General features: G+C 46.3%; 1 pseudogene; it reads right to left on the reverse strand.

Moving 5' to 3' along the window:
- Nucleotides 1-338: 338 nt before the first annotated feature.
- The window catches only part of LOC144751999 (vomeronasal type-2 receptor 26-like), a 56,382-nt pseudogene continuing 40,543 nt past the window's right edge, over nt 339-16,177 (reverse strand).

Here is a 16,177-nt window from a genome sequence, read left to right on the forward strand (position 1 = left end):
TAGCAAGGGGGATTTCCCAGGTTGCTGGAGGCTTGGTTTTGTTTAGAGAACTCGGTGTGCTTACTAGGGGACTGGAGAAGTAGCCTTGCTTAATGTGACAGCATGTGCTACGACTGAATTATGGATATGATTATTATGCCGTTGTATGGATATTATTGATTATAGCCGGACAAGGGCATAAAATAGGAATATCGATTCAGGTTTCCTAGATAACACACTACATTCTGCTGGTCATTGTAAAAGAATTGAAGCTCCGATGAAGAGGTCTTGAATAGCGGTTCTGTGCTATGAAAAAACAAAATCAACCTGTGCTGAAATGAATCAATCACATGTGCACTTTATTGGTTATTGCTAGAGCTGGTCTTTTGCATTAAGTATTGCTTGGTATTCAGGTCTGGCCTCCAGAGAATGATATAACACTTGGGAATAAAGATACAGCCCAGTAACCCAGGAGCTGAAGACAAGATAGCAAAGATCTCCACGGCCACCATATACTTCCCCTGTGTGCTGAGATATGCGGGTATGAAAGAGATCCAGACGGCCAGAAACACAAGCATACTGAAGGTGTGGAACTTGGAGAAGGGTGGCTCACTGGTTAGAGGAGGCAGACCCTGAAGCAGAGGTCAGACTCGGGACCAGGGTTCAATTCCCGAAGCGGCAGGGTCTTGAGCCCAAATATCAACGGTCTCGATAATTCTCGCTTCGGTGCCTACTCTAATCACGGGTTCACACTCTGCAACTCTGGGCAATAGCTTGCTTAATCTCCACTACGGCCCCCCTGCGGCGGGATGCCTGGCTTTCACCTTGGGGATTCCCAGTAGGGGTAATCTCACAGGGAAAAGCCAGGACGGGTCCCCAAAGCAAGCGCCTTGAGACCTTGTGGTGATAAGGCGCTATATAAGAACCTTTGACATGACATGACATGACTTGGCTTCGTTAAACCTCTGTGGCAAATTACGGGCATAAAACGCAACCACAAAGCTGACTAGCCAACAAGCCCAGATATCCCAACATCAGATAGAAGAAGAGAACAGAGCCCTCGTCACACCGGAGGATGGTGGTGTCCTGTATATGGATCTTAACGGGGAATGGAGGATCACGGAGCAACCAGACTGTGCAAATCAGAACTGGAGCAAATGAGCACACAAGGACCACTGCACTGGGGACTCTGGTCCCAAGCCACCTTGAAGACAGGCTGGTGGGATCGCGAGCATTGAACGCTATAATCACAGTGATGGTCTTTGCCAGGACGGTGGAGATACTGATGGCAAAGCTAATACCAAAAGAGTTTTGTCGGAGCATACAGGTCACCATCGATGGATAGCCAATGAAGGCAAAGGAGGAAAGGAAACAGAGCATAATGGCAACAAGAAGCACATAGCTGAGGACGCGGTTATTTGCTTTGACGATTGGTGTGTCCTGGTACCTTCTGAAGGCACAGAGAACAAACAGGGTGATTAGAAGAAGAAGGCTGGTCAAAATGTAACAGCTGTCCCCAAAGGTTCTCCAAAGGAGAGGAACTGCAGAGTTGTGGAGAAACATTGCGTCTGTCTTTCATTAGTCCAGTGGTCTTCAGGACACGGCCAACAGTCAACTGAATCTGAAAGGAAAGAATGAGGCTGTGGATAAGATTTTTATGGCAATTGAAATAGTGTATAGACTGGCTTTAAGGTTGAGTTTAGGCCTAATTATAAGCTAATAAACAACAACAATAACAACCCTCCTGTTTACAATAACAATTTAAATAATTTGATTGTCTGATCAATGTAAAAAGTGTCGGGGTCTTGTTGAAGATGGGAAAGTTTGGACAACAATTGGCTATAATGAAGGAATGACCTAGTGAATGCACGGCGGTTTAAGTAGGCATGTTCTGTTTGGTGGTAGTCGACTTTTTCAAAATCCTGGATTTAATTCCTTTGATTAATTATAGTTCATAATCTTTAGTTGTGATATCATCTCCAATCACAGATTAACACTTTGGGTGAGTCGGGGCACATCTTTTCTGACCAGCAAGGAGGCAAGAGGGCTCTGCCGGTCGGACTCCAAATCTGTTTATCCATTTGCTATTCCAGGGGTGCCTGACACTGTAAAACCACATGCACTGCTTTGTACTACACTCGTGACCTACCTGCTGCAGGCAATACCTGGGTGGTTACTCTCAAGGCTCATATTGAGGCATGTGAAATTGGTCCTCCCGGGGCCTGGTGTGGCCTGGTTGGGATGTTGCAGTTTGCTGGAACTTACTACTTGGGCTGCACCTGTTTGCCTCTCCTTGTGTCCTTGCCACTCAATGGTCGTGGCTGGCTGTGTACCCTGGGCTATGAGCAGGATCCTACCGCTTTGGGCAGACCATCAACCTGACATCCCTGGAGGAGGAGGCTTGGGCACTGCCACCGCAAGGTATGTGGCACCATAGAAATGCCCATGTCCAGCTGCTTAGACCAGTTGGTGTGCAGGGCTTGGGGGTTGCCAGCCTCCTGTCCCCTGTGGGGTTGCTGCTCGTCTGGTGCTGTTTCCCACTTGCCCTCCTCACCATCAGCTTTACCTGTCTCCGATGTCATTGCAGGTTTGTCTGTGGGGTGAGTGGTGCGCTGGTGCATCTGACCTGGCAAGCCCTGCTGTGGAGCTTGGAATTGGCTTGTGGGTTGTAGACTGGGGACAGATTTAGGTCGGCATGTAACATAAAGCCCTGCTCCTCTGGCTGTCCATGCCTCCATGAACAATTGGGCATCTGTACATTGCCACAGGTGTCGTGTGGTATACATCTCTCCCAGAAGCCATTCTTGCCTGAGGGCTCCAGTCCACATATCGCTGTGTCACCCTTCACTACACAGCTTCCATCCTGCTAGACTATACTGGTGAGTCCTTGTGCTACCTCATATTGGGCAGCCAATTAAATCTGGACTCACCCACCACACTTGTAATACCCCTTTCAGGTGCCCTGTTGCTGGCTACACTAACTGAAGAGGCTTGGCCCTGGCACCACTCCTGAGTCTGCTTGTGCCCACTGTGGTGGTAGTAGCCCATGGTTAGGGTGGTCTCTGCAAACCTGTGCTCTCCAGGCTGAATACATCAGCTCGCAATTTCATTCCAACCTGGAAGGGATTGCCGACTTGCACTCCTTTGTTCGGGTGCTCCTTGCTTACGTTTGTCCACGCCGATCACACCTCCCATTGCTCATCATGGACAAACACAAAACCAAAGATTCCAAGCTCTCCTTTGAGAACAGGTGTCTCACTCGCCATGCTGACTGGAGTCAAGATCCTAAGCCCGCTACAGATAGCCTGGGGGAAAGTGATTCGCAGGATAAAGACCGTTGTGCATTATTTATGGATGGAAAAACAAGGCTGAAAATCATTGGTTCCAAACTTGACCTTACTCAGACACTCAATCAAGGTGTCGACACACACAAAATCTGACTTGACCAGCTGGGAAACTGGATCTAGATGACTCCAGGCTGACTCTAAAGACTCTAAAGATCATTTGCTGCAACTGGATAAGGGTAAAAGCTAAGTACGAAGAACTGGAAGTACAGTCTGGACAAAAAAACTCCATACCAGTGGGTTTCAAGAAACTACAGCTATCACCTAGATGGCAGATTATGTTGAGAACTTCCTGTGTGAAGTTTTTGGAGAAAGCCTGTCAGTGGTCTTCACTGTGGAGCCTTCCCTGCTCTCTCTTGACCTGAGGCTGCCTGCCGGTGTACCGGTTTACCTCACAGTGGCACGCTTATTGAGGTACTGAGACCGTGATGCAGTCATGTGACTGGCACGTGAACGATGATCAATTCAGTACCAGGGTAATAACATCTCATTTTACCCAGAATTCACCGTAACAATGCAAGGGGCCCACAGTGACTTCCTACCTGCCAAAAAACTCTTTCAACAAGCGGATATAACTGACTAGCTCTTTTACCCTGCCAATTTGCAGGTTTCATTTGACTGCAAAATGCCCCTTTTTACTGATGTTATATCTGGTCTAAAATTTGCCAGCAATATAACCAAGACACTGCAGTCCCCTGCGGCCTCATCTCACTCATTAGCGGATGCCCAGCTCAGTGATAAAGACTGATTGACTACTTTGAAGAATATCTTTGGTTGTCTGCCTCCCTGGGTGGTTCTGGGTGTGGCCTTCATCTCTTTAGGCTCCTATAAATATGACTCCATGGCACAGCTTGCACTCTTGATCCTCAGTCTGACCACCCAGCCAACTATGCAGGGGTGTTCACTCGGTGTTTCCCTATCCCCGTGGGATAAGTCCAAACTAGTGGGTGGGAGGCTAATGCAACGCAGCCTGATTGGGGAGTTGGTGTGGCTGGGGATTGTATTGTTGAGCTGTTGTTCAGTTTTCTGACTGTATTCCCTTCCTTTTCAACACCATGCTGCCACAATTTCTCAATCCACAATTGTCAACTGCTGGAACAGTGACACTAGCCACCAACAGCCTCTTACCATGACACTCTCCTGGAGATAATATATTCAATATCCCTTGGCTTACATGGAACATTCTCAGACTCAATGATCTTAAAAAGTCATGCCTTGTTCATGCCTATTTACACAGACACAAAATAGATGTTAGATTTTTACAAGATACAAATTTTGAGGCACACCGGCCCATGGCCTGTATGCACACTGATTTATTCTCCTGAATATTCAACCTACACTAGGGGTGTTGCTATTCTTTTAGACAAAGAACTTACATGACAGTTATCTCACTCTCTCATAGACTCTGAAGGGTGATATATTATACTAGCCGGTACCTTGCATGGGTGGCCGGAGATGGTGGCCACAGTGTATGGACCCAACTGCTACGACCGGACTTCCTTTCTGAGATTTGGGCAACAATCTCCAGCTGTGGCCTGGGGCTCTCATATAGGGTGATGACTTCAACGCCATCATGGATAGCCAATTATCTCTCCGGGGCCTCAAAAGCCTACATCCATGTACCCCTATACCCCTGAACAACCTAGTCCATGACAATTGTCTGCTAGACAACTGGGGAAAAGCACACTCTCTGACTTGAGAGGGCACTTGCATTCCGGCTTTTTATTAGGCTTGCTCCCGACTTGACTTCTCGCTGGTTCCAGGGATGTTCAAACTTGGATCCCCTTGTATCTCACCTACCATGTACCCTTTCTGACAATGCCAGATCATGCTAATGTTACATCCCTGCAGGTGCCTCCTTGTGTCTTTACTTGTTGCTTGCCAGAGGGAACAAGACTAGACGCAGCATTTTGGGAGGAGATCCATGATGACATATTGGAATATTTCACACATAACTTAAGCTCTTTCCAATCACCATTTACACATTGGGAGGCATTCAAGGTGGTATTAGGAGGCACCTGTATTGCAGTCCAAGTAGGCCATCAAGGGTGCTGTAGCTAGACTTAAAAGAGATGTTCTATCTCTGGAACAACAGTACTTCAACTCTAATGGCAGTGACACCCTAGCCAGCCTCTGAGACAAACTCTTGGAATTCCAGGAGGAAGCCCTTCGTGAAAGTCACGATTTACACCACCATTCTCAAACTAAAAGGTTTGGGGCAGGTGACCGCCAGAGCAAGACACTTGGAAATATCTTACATACCCCTCAAACCTCTGCTGAAATCACTGAACTCCTGGACTCTGAAGCCAAACCTGTGTCCTCCACAACTGAACTGTTAGAAGTCATAACATACTTTCATGCCCAATTATATTCTGGGACCCACAACTCCAGGTACTGCCGCAATGTTCGATTATTTTGACACTGTGAAGCTGCTCTGGCGTGATAATATTAATAATAATAACTTGTATTTGTAAAGCACGAACATATCACCCCTCAAGGGTTTCAAGGGGCTGGAGGCCGTCAGGGAGATTAAGTGAGCTATTGCCCAGAGTCACATGATGCTGAGCTGAGCTGCCTCCAGTGAACAAACCGGGGTCCTGGAGTCAAACGCTCTGGCAGTTTGCCACAACTCTCCTACCCATTCCATGCTTGATCATGCTCACCGTGCCTATGTAGACACGTTTATTACCATTGAAGAAATTGAGCAAGCTATTAGAAGCCTATCTGGTGATACGGCCTCTGGCCTTGACGGGCTCACCACTTACTTTTATAAGGTGAATGCCTCATTACTTGCTCCAGACCTTCAAGCCATGTTCCAGGACACCCTGGACACAGGAGCACTACCACCTTCACTGAGAGCAGTTATCATTACACTCCTTAAACCAGGAAAACCTGCCAATCTCTGTGATTCTTATCACCCCCTCTCATTAATAATTGTGGACAGTAAAATCTAAGCCCTGATCCTTGCAATTAGACTCAAGCTAATCCAGCCTCTGATAGTATGACTGGATCTATCCCTGGCCACTCAGCATCTCACAATCTATGCACAGTATATGCAGGTACTCACCGCCTTGAGCTGTAGGTCTCTGCAGTGGCTGCCCTACTTGATGCAACGAAGGCGTTTGATTTGCTGGAATGGGAATACCCCTTTCCCCTTCTATCCCAGCTGGGTCTCAGCCCTGGCTTTGTTAAACATGTCAAACTTCTGTACATCCTCTGCGCAGCATGGTTTGCTTAAATAGGCAGATGTCTGAACCCCTTCCAGCTACACGGGGCACGCAACAGGGGTGACCGCGGTCACCGCTCTTTTCTGCTATCACAATGGAGCCATTGGTGGCAGGTTTTTGCCAACACCACGCAAACAGGGGCATTGGATTCACCTTCAAGGGACTGGTGGTATCCATGTATGCGGATGAAATCAGCCTATAGGCCTGCAGTACTCTACACTCTGGCTCCTTTGATGTGGGAGGTGATTAGCTTTGATGGCTACTCAACCATACAAATCAACTGGGTCAAATCCATATTATTCCCTCTTACTGACAACATGCAACAATTTCCAACTGAATACATTCAAACCTGCCTAATGGTACTTCTCTCACCCGAGGGCGGTCCGCACTACCATTTTGAGGATCACTTTTTCTGTCCTCAAGTGATGACTGTAGAACTCTCTGGACCATCACCTGTTATTTCAATCTAACTAATTTTCTGATGCATTCCTGGCTCTGACAGTATGCTATCTCTGACCTCTGCTTGGGCCCGGCCGATGACCCTTCCCGATGAGAGCACTTTCAATTGAGCCTGCCACCTGTTTTTTACCCAACCTATCTTGCCTCATTGCAGCCCTCAGCACATCACTGAACCCATGACCGCCACTGTGCCTTGCTGACAACGACCCGTCCTACTGAGGTCAACTTTCAACTGTGCCGGAGGGCTCTGCTTTCTCCTGAGCCCCTCTACACCCCTCCACAAGACAGCCACCATTGAGTGGGAAGTTGTCGCACAACCTATCAACTCTGCCTCCACGGAGCCTGCTGCCGTCTACCAATCAAGATCTCCTGACCTATTTGACTACCGTTATACCTACTTCCCCAGTTTTCGATCTCCCCCGGCCCGCTGGACCTCCACGCCCCACTGCAAACAGGGTAAATGCCTACATCCTGATATACTTCCTTAGGTATTTATTGAGAATTCAAAGGTCTGCCTCAGGAAACCCTTCACATTCTCAGGCCACACAAAACCATTACTTTTTAAGGCCACTATGCCCGCCGTCACTCCTGTTCTTTATTCCATGATGAACTTGATCTCCTGATTGGCCTGATTCTGGTCTATTGACTTCATGCCTGCATCCTAGCACCCACCCTGGGGGACCTCGCAGGCGTATATTTTTGTTTTTGAATTACTCTTGAAAAAAGATGTCACAACTATAATGGCCACCAAGTGATAACCTGTTCTTACTCAGGGCACTGTGCTCGCTGCCACTCCCGATCCGGACTCCCTGATTTACTAAATATCCCAACTGTCCCAACTCCTGACTGCTGTTATCTTACCTACTGCCTGCTTTGTACCTTTGGGATTTCTTGAGCGAGTGAATGCAGACTCATCTCAAATGAAGACAATTCTAAAATGGTTCACCACATGAATACCAGTCTGTCTGTTGGCCACTGACTTTGTTATTGAACTCACTAGCCCACTGAGCCCCCGCTATGCTTTATCACCCTCCAAACATATATGGCAATGACTTAGCACTGTTCTTTCCTGTTCTCGATCTACAACTGTAATTGTTCCTTCCCAGACCGTCTAGACAATTTTATCTTGCACTCCTGTGGAGGCCATATATCTACTTTTACTCTCTTATTTTCATGTTGGTGCTGATAATCGCAGCCGATTAGGAACACTTGCCAGGAACGCACAGGCAGTAGATCACTATTGCGGTTTCCCTCCCACTCCCCCTCCCCAATTCATTCTCTTTCCCGCACACCTAACTGCCCTCAAAACCTTTCTCTAACTCTCCAGTTCTCAGCCCCGTCCCAACATGCCCCCCTCTTATCACGCACATATCCTAGATGACAACACTCTCTCCAGACATGACCCTAACTCCTGGACCATCCTTTATCCCCCAATCTATCTAAAAACGCTAAGAAAAACTTCAAACATAAACTACTCATTTGTAACCCTGAAACACTTATTGTTGATAACTACCTCAGCCTCTCTTCCCACGTAAAAACTAACTAACTATTCTATTCCAAATGCCCATCCAAATGGAAAAGCATTTTCCTACGTCAGCTCACTCAATCAAAATTCCCTATGAATTTAAATTATCCTCTACTCCCTCCCCAATATTTCCAAGTGAAATCGACATCTCCATCTTCAAAAAGGGACAAATTCCTCATACAAGCCGCCGAATCACACCTCACCATCTTTGACCACCACTTCAACGCCTTGTCTCTCCACCTAGACAAAATTTATCCTAATGCTCCGAATACCCAATCGCCCCCACTCTATTCCTTTCCACCTTCCCCTCTCTCCCTCTCTCCTGTCTTCACTCCTACCAACACCATACTCCAAATTCCTATTCCCCACTTCCCCTCCCCTGTTATCTCTACAGTCAATTCCATCTACCAACCACCGTTGCTTAAACTTTCTCTCCCTACAATGATCACCCCTCCTACTGACATACCCACTGCGCACCCCCTCTCCCTACCACTTACATTCTCTGACAATCTGTCGCCCTCAACCTCTTCTAAAATAACCAACCCCTTCCTTCCTTCCTGTATGCCACAGCCTGAATCTCTATCCCTCTACCCTGGCTCTCCTATTGTACCACCTCTAGCCCCACCCTCAACCTCTCCACACCCTCCTTCACAACCACCACATTTGTCTCCACCGTTAATCCCCTACGCAGTCCTACTTCACACTCTTTATGCCCTCATATCTTCTCTATCCACATCCCCAAGTTCTTAAATCTCTTGTCCTCCATCATGCCACTACTCACGCCTAATTGCCTTAACTCTACTCATTCCAACACCATTGACCTCACATACCTTGCACACAATTGCCCCCTGTCTACAACAAACACTATCCACTCCCTATCACCCTCATCCTCCCCTTTAGAAATCCCCCACTCCCCTATAACCCTGACCCTACACAACATTGAATGCAACCTCTCTTTATTGACGAATGTACGCTCCTGACTTAGAGAAGATTTTAAATACCTCAGCTCATGAACCGGACTCTCGCGTGCAAATGCCCACCACCCCAACTGTAAAATCCCAGCCAACTTCAATCGTTGCCATTGGAATACTTCCCCACTCTACAACCGCATGTCTAGGCCTCGCCGCACCTCATACCACCTCTCCCCATCCGAACTATCTGATCTATGCAATTCCTACCTTCCTAGTTCTTCAGTCAACAACCCATCTCCCGCCTACTCCTACATCCCTGTCATACTAGGGACCAACAGAATTCCCTCCACATCCCCCTCCCCCAGACCCCTGCCTCAACTCACCTCCATCCGCTCGTGCCCTCCCTCCCAAAATAACCCCAATCTACTCGCCTGCATACTTGTTAACTGTCGATCCGCCGCCCAAAACACCACTGAAATCTCCGAATCTATCCTTAGTGAATCTATTGACATCGCGTTCCACACTGAAACTTGGCTCAATGAACACTCAACGAGCATGCTTGATCTACTCCCCCCTCCCGGATACACTATCCTCAGAATCGACAGACCTGACAGAATAGCAGGTGGATTGGCCATAATCTTCAAAAATGAACTTCAGCTCTCCCTTGTTAACAAGTCTGGCCACTCCACCTTTGAATACCTTGAAGCTGAACTTAACATTCTAGGCACCCACTCTATTCATTTACATACTATCTACCACCTTCCTGGTGATCCACACCCCTTCATTGATGAACTTTCTGACTTGATTACACAATCCTCATTATCTAACTCAAAAAATCTCTTCCTCGGAGACCTCAACCTCCACTTGAACGATACCAATGATCCCACTATCACCCTCTTCACCAACCTTCTCGAGATCAATGACCTCAAACAACTTTGTCAGTCCCCCACCCACAACAAAGGAGCCATACTGGATGCTATTATTACCCACAATGACTTAGCCTTCCTGACCAACATCATCCCCATTGATTGGGCCGACCACCACCTCATGCTGTTTACCATTTCCATCACGCTGCCTCCCCTCTCCTCGAAACAAATTAAACCTACAAAATGAACCAGAAATCTAAAACATATCCCTCCTGGCGAACTTGAGTCCAAACTACAAGCTCAACTGCTCCTTACTCCTCTCTCCCAAAACGCAGATGAGCTTACTGATCACTTTAAAAAAAAGCTGTCACGGATGTCCTTGACCCATTGCCCCATCCTAAACTTAAAACTCTAAGAAACATTCCCTCCAAATCTTGGTTTAACACCGAACTTAACAACGAAAGATGCTCATTAAGACTAATGGAAAGAACCTGGAGACAGCATCCCTCCCACTCTAATCTGACACTCCTCAGATCAGGTAGGTCTGCATACAAAAAACATTTTAACGAAAAGGCATTCTTCTTCCGTACACAACTCGATCGGGCCAAAAACAGACCTAGAGAACTGTTCAACATTATCCGGCACCAAACCTCCTCAGCTCCACCTAACCCCACTGCCTCAGCCGTTAGACGAGAAGAAATTGCCCACTTCTCAGAAAAAAGTCCTATATCACTCTTAGAGAGCTCCCAGCAGGGTGATTGACACTGCAAGTGCATCTGTTGGGTTTGGGAAGTTCTATGGAAGAAAGCGAAGTTGGCGTTCCTTTACGCTCCCTCCACTCCACTGGTCAATAACTCCCAAATTCCACTGCTCCTGTATAAAGGACCAGCTTTGCATGCGGATAAACATAAGATAAAATTATTCTCTGACCTTTACCAAGATGGACAATTCCTCCCACCATCCAGTTCCGCATGTCCCCACCTCCCACGCTTCTGGACACCCTACTCAATTACAAATTACCAATTGCGAGCCACATGCCGCACACTTCAGAATACATATCCTGCTCCACCCCGGCCATCTTGGCACTGGAACATGTCCTTACGACCACCCCCCATGTAAATTGATAACATGCCTCTGCAATACTACGCTATTCCAGGGGCTGGGGAGCTGTGTTAGACTGACACTGACCTGGCCATCACAGACGCATAATGATCCTACTGCTGGTTAAGTTTAAAAATTCTCTCCCGACAACTTATTGCCATGCTGCTCATGTTGGCCAATCGTATGGTAGCAATACACTGGGGCAGAAGACCTACTATCAAGGCATGGTTGCATGATGTTAAGCACTGCCAAGATCAGGTGACTACCCTTTGGGACCTTATATCACTTTGCTCCCATTCCAAGGAAATCTAAGTGCTTCTACATCCTGGCTCTGACAGAGAGACTCAGACCCACCCACACCTGCCTCAATGTCTTGGATCCTCTGTCATGAAGGATCTTCACCTGCCCCCCCTTGGCCTGCAGGATTGCAGTCTGGCCCCTTGTGTTATCTCCCTTCAATGCTATATATGTCTGAACTGTTGCCATTCTTAAAACTGCGTCTGTTACAAGGCTCAATATAAAGCCGGGCAAGTAATTGACAATGTAAAATTCAATATGTTGGACTGTTCAACGTGGCAATGCACTTTGCACCTTCCCTTGATGTCTTCCCCACGTATCTGCTCCTCTTTCTCTACCCACCTGATTTACCTCCCTTGTTTTGCTGACTCGGCTGTTGTGTTGTAATGTTTATAATGAAAAATCCAAAGAAGAACAATTAAAAACCAAACCCTTTGTGGGAGACTACAGTGGAGTGAATCGGATAGTTCTTAGGACAGGACAAGCTCAAGATTTAAGGACAATTTCTTGTTCAATAAACACATGACTACAAGTCCCTCTACCTGAAATGTGCCCCTGGATTGACTGAAAGGAGATCTTTCATCAACGGCTCATTCTCCCGTGGAGCAAAAATAATAATAATAATAATAATTCTAAGTAAAGCTCCAATGGCTTTACAATGGAGCTGCATTAATGTAGAAATGATCTGCATTACACATAGGGTCACACGCACAATTACGTGACTTTACCTGATAAGTCATTTCTGCTGGGTGTGGACACACCTACTGGCATCCTCACCTGCATCAAGAAGAATCTGGAACTTCTTTTGAAAGATATTTCCAAAGGTAATCCTTCTACTTGCTTGTTTGACCATTGCCCTAATCTTGGCTCTCTATCTGGGTCCTTCATTCAAAGCCCTACTACGAGTCCGCATTCTTGACTCACTACACATGGGAACCTTGGCTCACCATTTTTTGTCTTCTTTAAACTGCTCAGACTCTCATTAATCCTCTCCCCTCTCTTTTCACTGTAACCCGTACATCCCCCTTCTTGAATATATCTCCTCTTTGTTTTGCTGCTCAATTCAATGATACCATGTTTTTGTCTTGATCCCTTTGTGCTCTCTACAACACGCTTGTAAGTATTACTTCTGCCACAATTTTGTGCCGAGTCTTCACCTACTTGTGAGATGCTTCTAATTTCCTTTACAAAAACGACAATGTAGCTATAGTGTCCCACATCGACCTCACCTTTGAGTAGCATGACTGCTTATTGGCTTCCATGATCACTTTTCTCATATATCTAAAAATATTTGTTATTTATTTCCATTTAGAATTTGATTTTTCACTTGCAAACTGCCCGTTAATTGTAAAGTACTCTAACACCTTTTTAGCCAAATAAATAGGTTTTATACTTTTCAGTTAGAACCATATAACTCATAAAAACCTCACCACTTTGGGGTTTCACTTTTGAGAAAAGGCAGAAAACACTAATTTCCTTCACATATACTTCATAGGTATCCAGGAATGTCCAAACAGTACTACCACAACCCCAACTCTACACACTTTTCTATGATGGATGCTCTTGCTAGGCCACACTCACAGCTGATAGTAAAAGACCAAATAACTCCTTGGAACTACGATTGGGTCCCTCAGCCCCCAGTGTCCACTTATAAACTCACTGCCTTTTTGGATTCAGCTTGACAATCTCTGCATGTTGCTGTGTTGTATTCAATGGCAACAGATGTGGCTGTGCCTGTTCTTTTTGCATAAGAGGAAAACACACCAGAACACAGCATAAGGGACAACCCCCACACAAATAGAAAATGTATGTGATGGTGGGTGCAACTCACAAATGTCTGGCAGAAACACAGCATTCACCAGACAGTGGTGTCTCGAGAGGAACATTTTAGGGGGACACACATTGGGACATAGAGAAAGTGATGGGGCCACCTACAACTGATTTATATATATATATTACCTACTGGCGGTCGCCAGTAGGTATATATAGTTAGGATTTTTTCTCTATGGGTTTTTTGAAAATTCTATGTCTAATAACTTTGGCGTTTGTGGACGGAATTGGCTGAAATTTTCAGGAAAATGGCACATTTTGTTTCTGAGCAGCCCTTGAAAATTTGGGGGGGGTTTGTCAAGGGGGGGCCGAGAAAAAAGGGGGGTCCCAAAACGTGTTTTTAACATTGAGTTTTCCATAGGGCGGTTGGCCTCACTTTTAGCCCGAACGGCTGAATGGATTTGCACGAAACTTGGCAAAATTGTAGGGACTGGTAGCCCGATGTGCCTTTTGTAGGTCTCAATATATGTGCTCCAGTGGATTTTGAGAAATTAACGTTTAAAAAAAGATATATATCTGTAACAGCGGACCTGGGAGCGTCCCAGGACGCGTACTTTACGCGCAACGGAGCTTTGTGAAGCGAAGCTGATTGGTTCTCCGGCGTCTGTCAACATTCCAAACAGTCCGTAGCGGCCGCCATCTTGTCTCTCGGTAGGATCGAGAGACAAGAGGAGGCCAAAGCGAAGGGGCAAATGACCATAAGGGGGCATAGTACATTGTCGCTCACCCCCTAGGTTTGATGTGGAGGTTTTAAAAGGGCCCCGCGGGGCAAAAAAAAATAAAAATAATAATAATCGAACAGCTGAATGGATTTGCACGAAACTTGGCAAAATTGTAGGGACTGGTAGCCCGATGTGCCTTTGCTAGATCTCAATATATGTGCTCCAGTGGATTTTGAGAAATTAACGTTCAAAAAAAGATATATATCTGTAACAGCGCACCGCTTCGCGTAATTTTCGCGTTACGGAGCTTTGCGAAGCGAAGCTGATTGGCTCTCCGGTGTCTGTAAACATTCCAAACAGTCCGTAGCGGCCGCCATCTTGTCTCTCGGTAGGATCGAACAGCTGAATGGATTTGCACGAAACTTGGCAAAATTGTAGGGACTGGTAGCCCGATGTGCCTTTGCTAGGTCTCAATATATGTGCTTCAGTGCATTTTGAGAAATTAACGTTCAGAAACAAGATATATATCTGTAACAGCGCTCCGCTTCGCGGAGATAAAATTATATGTGTATTACCTAGCTGTTGCTAACACCAGTTAGCGACGGCTAGTAGAATATAGCGACCATCTTGGGCCCCACTTTGCATGTGAGTGATATTTATCACTAATGACATGCAAAGTGGGCATGCCAAGATGTTAGCGACTGGAAACAGTCGCTAACATCGCTATCTCCTATTATCAACTTTTGGAAATATTCGAGATAAGCGCGAATATCTCCAAAAGCTACCACCTGCCCTGAGCAGTTCTTAGCCATGTTATCCAATGGGAGGTGGATAACATGGCTAAGAGCATTAGCTCGGTAATGCATGAATATCGCTGAGTTTTCAGCGATATTAATGCATTGCGGTCGTTTTTTATCGTATTTCCAATAAACCTTGATAATAGCAAGGTTTATCTGCGATAATTTCTGACGGTAAAAAAATCGTTGCTAAGCATCGTTAGGGATAAATATCGCTTAACTTTGGTAATATGCCCCAACGTCTGTTAACGTTCGATTCGAAGGAAATCAGGAAGTGTTGAAAAACATTGTCTGCGCCATCTTGTCTTTTTTCAAATGCCACACTTTTGTCGTGCACGGCAGCCATTTTAGATGCCTTGACCAGACCCACTCTGTGCACGCTGTCGATCCTTAGCATGGCTCCCCACCCTCGCAAGCATCTCCCCCAGGCAGTGGTCACCCCCGCTCTCTGTCTTATGCATGGGTAATAAACTTCCCCCCATCTGCGCTGCTCTTCCCTCAGAATCACACCCTGTGCCCGCCCGACACCTCCCTTTCGCCCTATTCACTACCGCACCCTCTGACACTCCTTTTCCTCTGTGTCCGATTGTCCAGGCTGGTCCTAGGGTATCAGCTAGCCCTGCAGATGTAGTTTATGGCCACAGCTGTAAAGAATCACCCCTCTTCAAAGGAGTTATAGTAGATCAAGGCCCACACTCGATGAGATCCGTCACAGCAGAAGCGTTGCTATTATCTGAAAACCATCCTGTATTGTGATTGGGGAGGGGACCGAGCCTGAAGCGGAAGATTCCAGGGATGACTCTTTGTACATCAAAGTTTTTACAATTATGTGTCACATTAAAAATATATAGCACTCCGACAAAGTAGTAAGATTATAAAACTTTAATAATTTATAAATATATACAAGAAAACAAAAATAGTAATAACATATAAAAATTTTTAGGGAAAAACAACGAAGTAGCGGTCGGCTGTGCGAATAGTCCCAACGCAGCACAACGTCCAGATTTCCGGCGTGGGGCGTCGCCGGGGGTGGGTCATCAGTAGCAAACTGTTGTGCGAATAGTTCCAAGGCAGCAGAACGCGCTGAAATCTAGATGACACTAAAGTGATGTCTAGTAAGTTGCCACCCAGCAAATAACGGCATGGGGCGTCGCGGGGGGTGGGTCATCAGTAGCAAAC

This window comes from Lissotriton helveticus, chromosome 4_2, assembly GCF_964261635.1.
Source record: "Lissotriton helveticus chromosome 4_2, aLisHel1.1, whole genome shotgun sequence".
NCBI classification, from domain to species: Eukaryota; Metazoa; Chordata; class Amphibia; order Caudata; family Salamandridae; genus Lissotriton; species Lissotriton helveticus.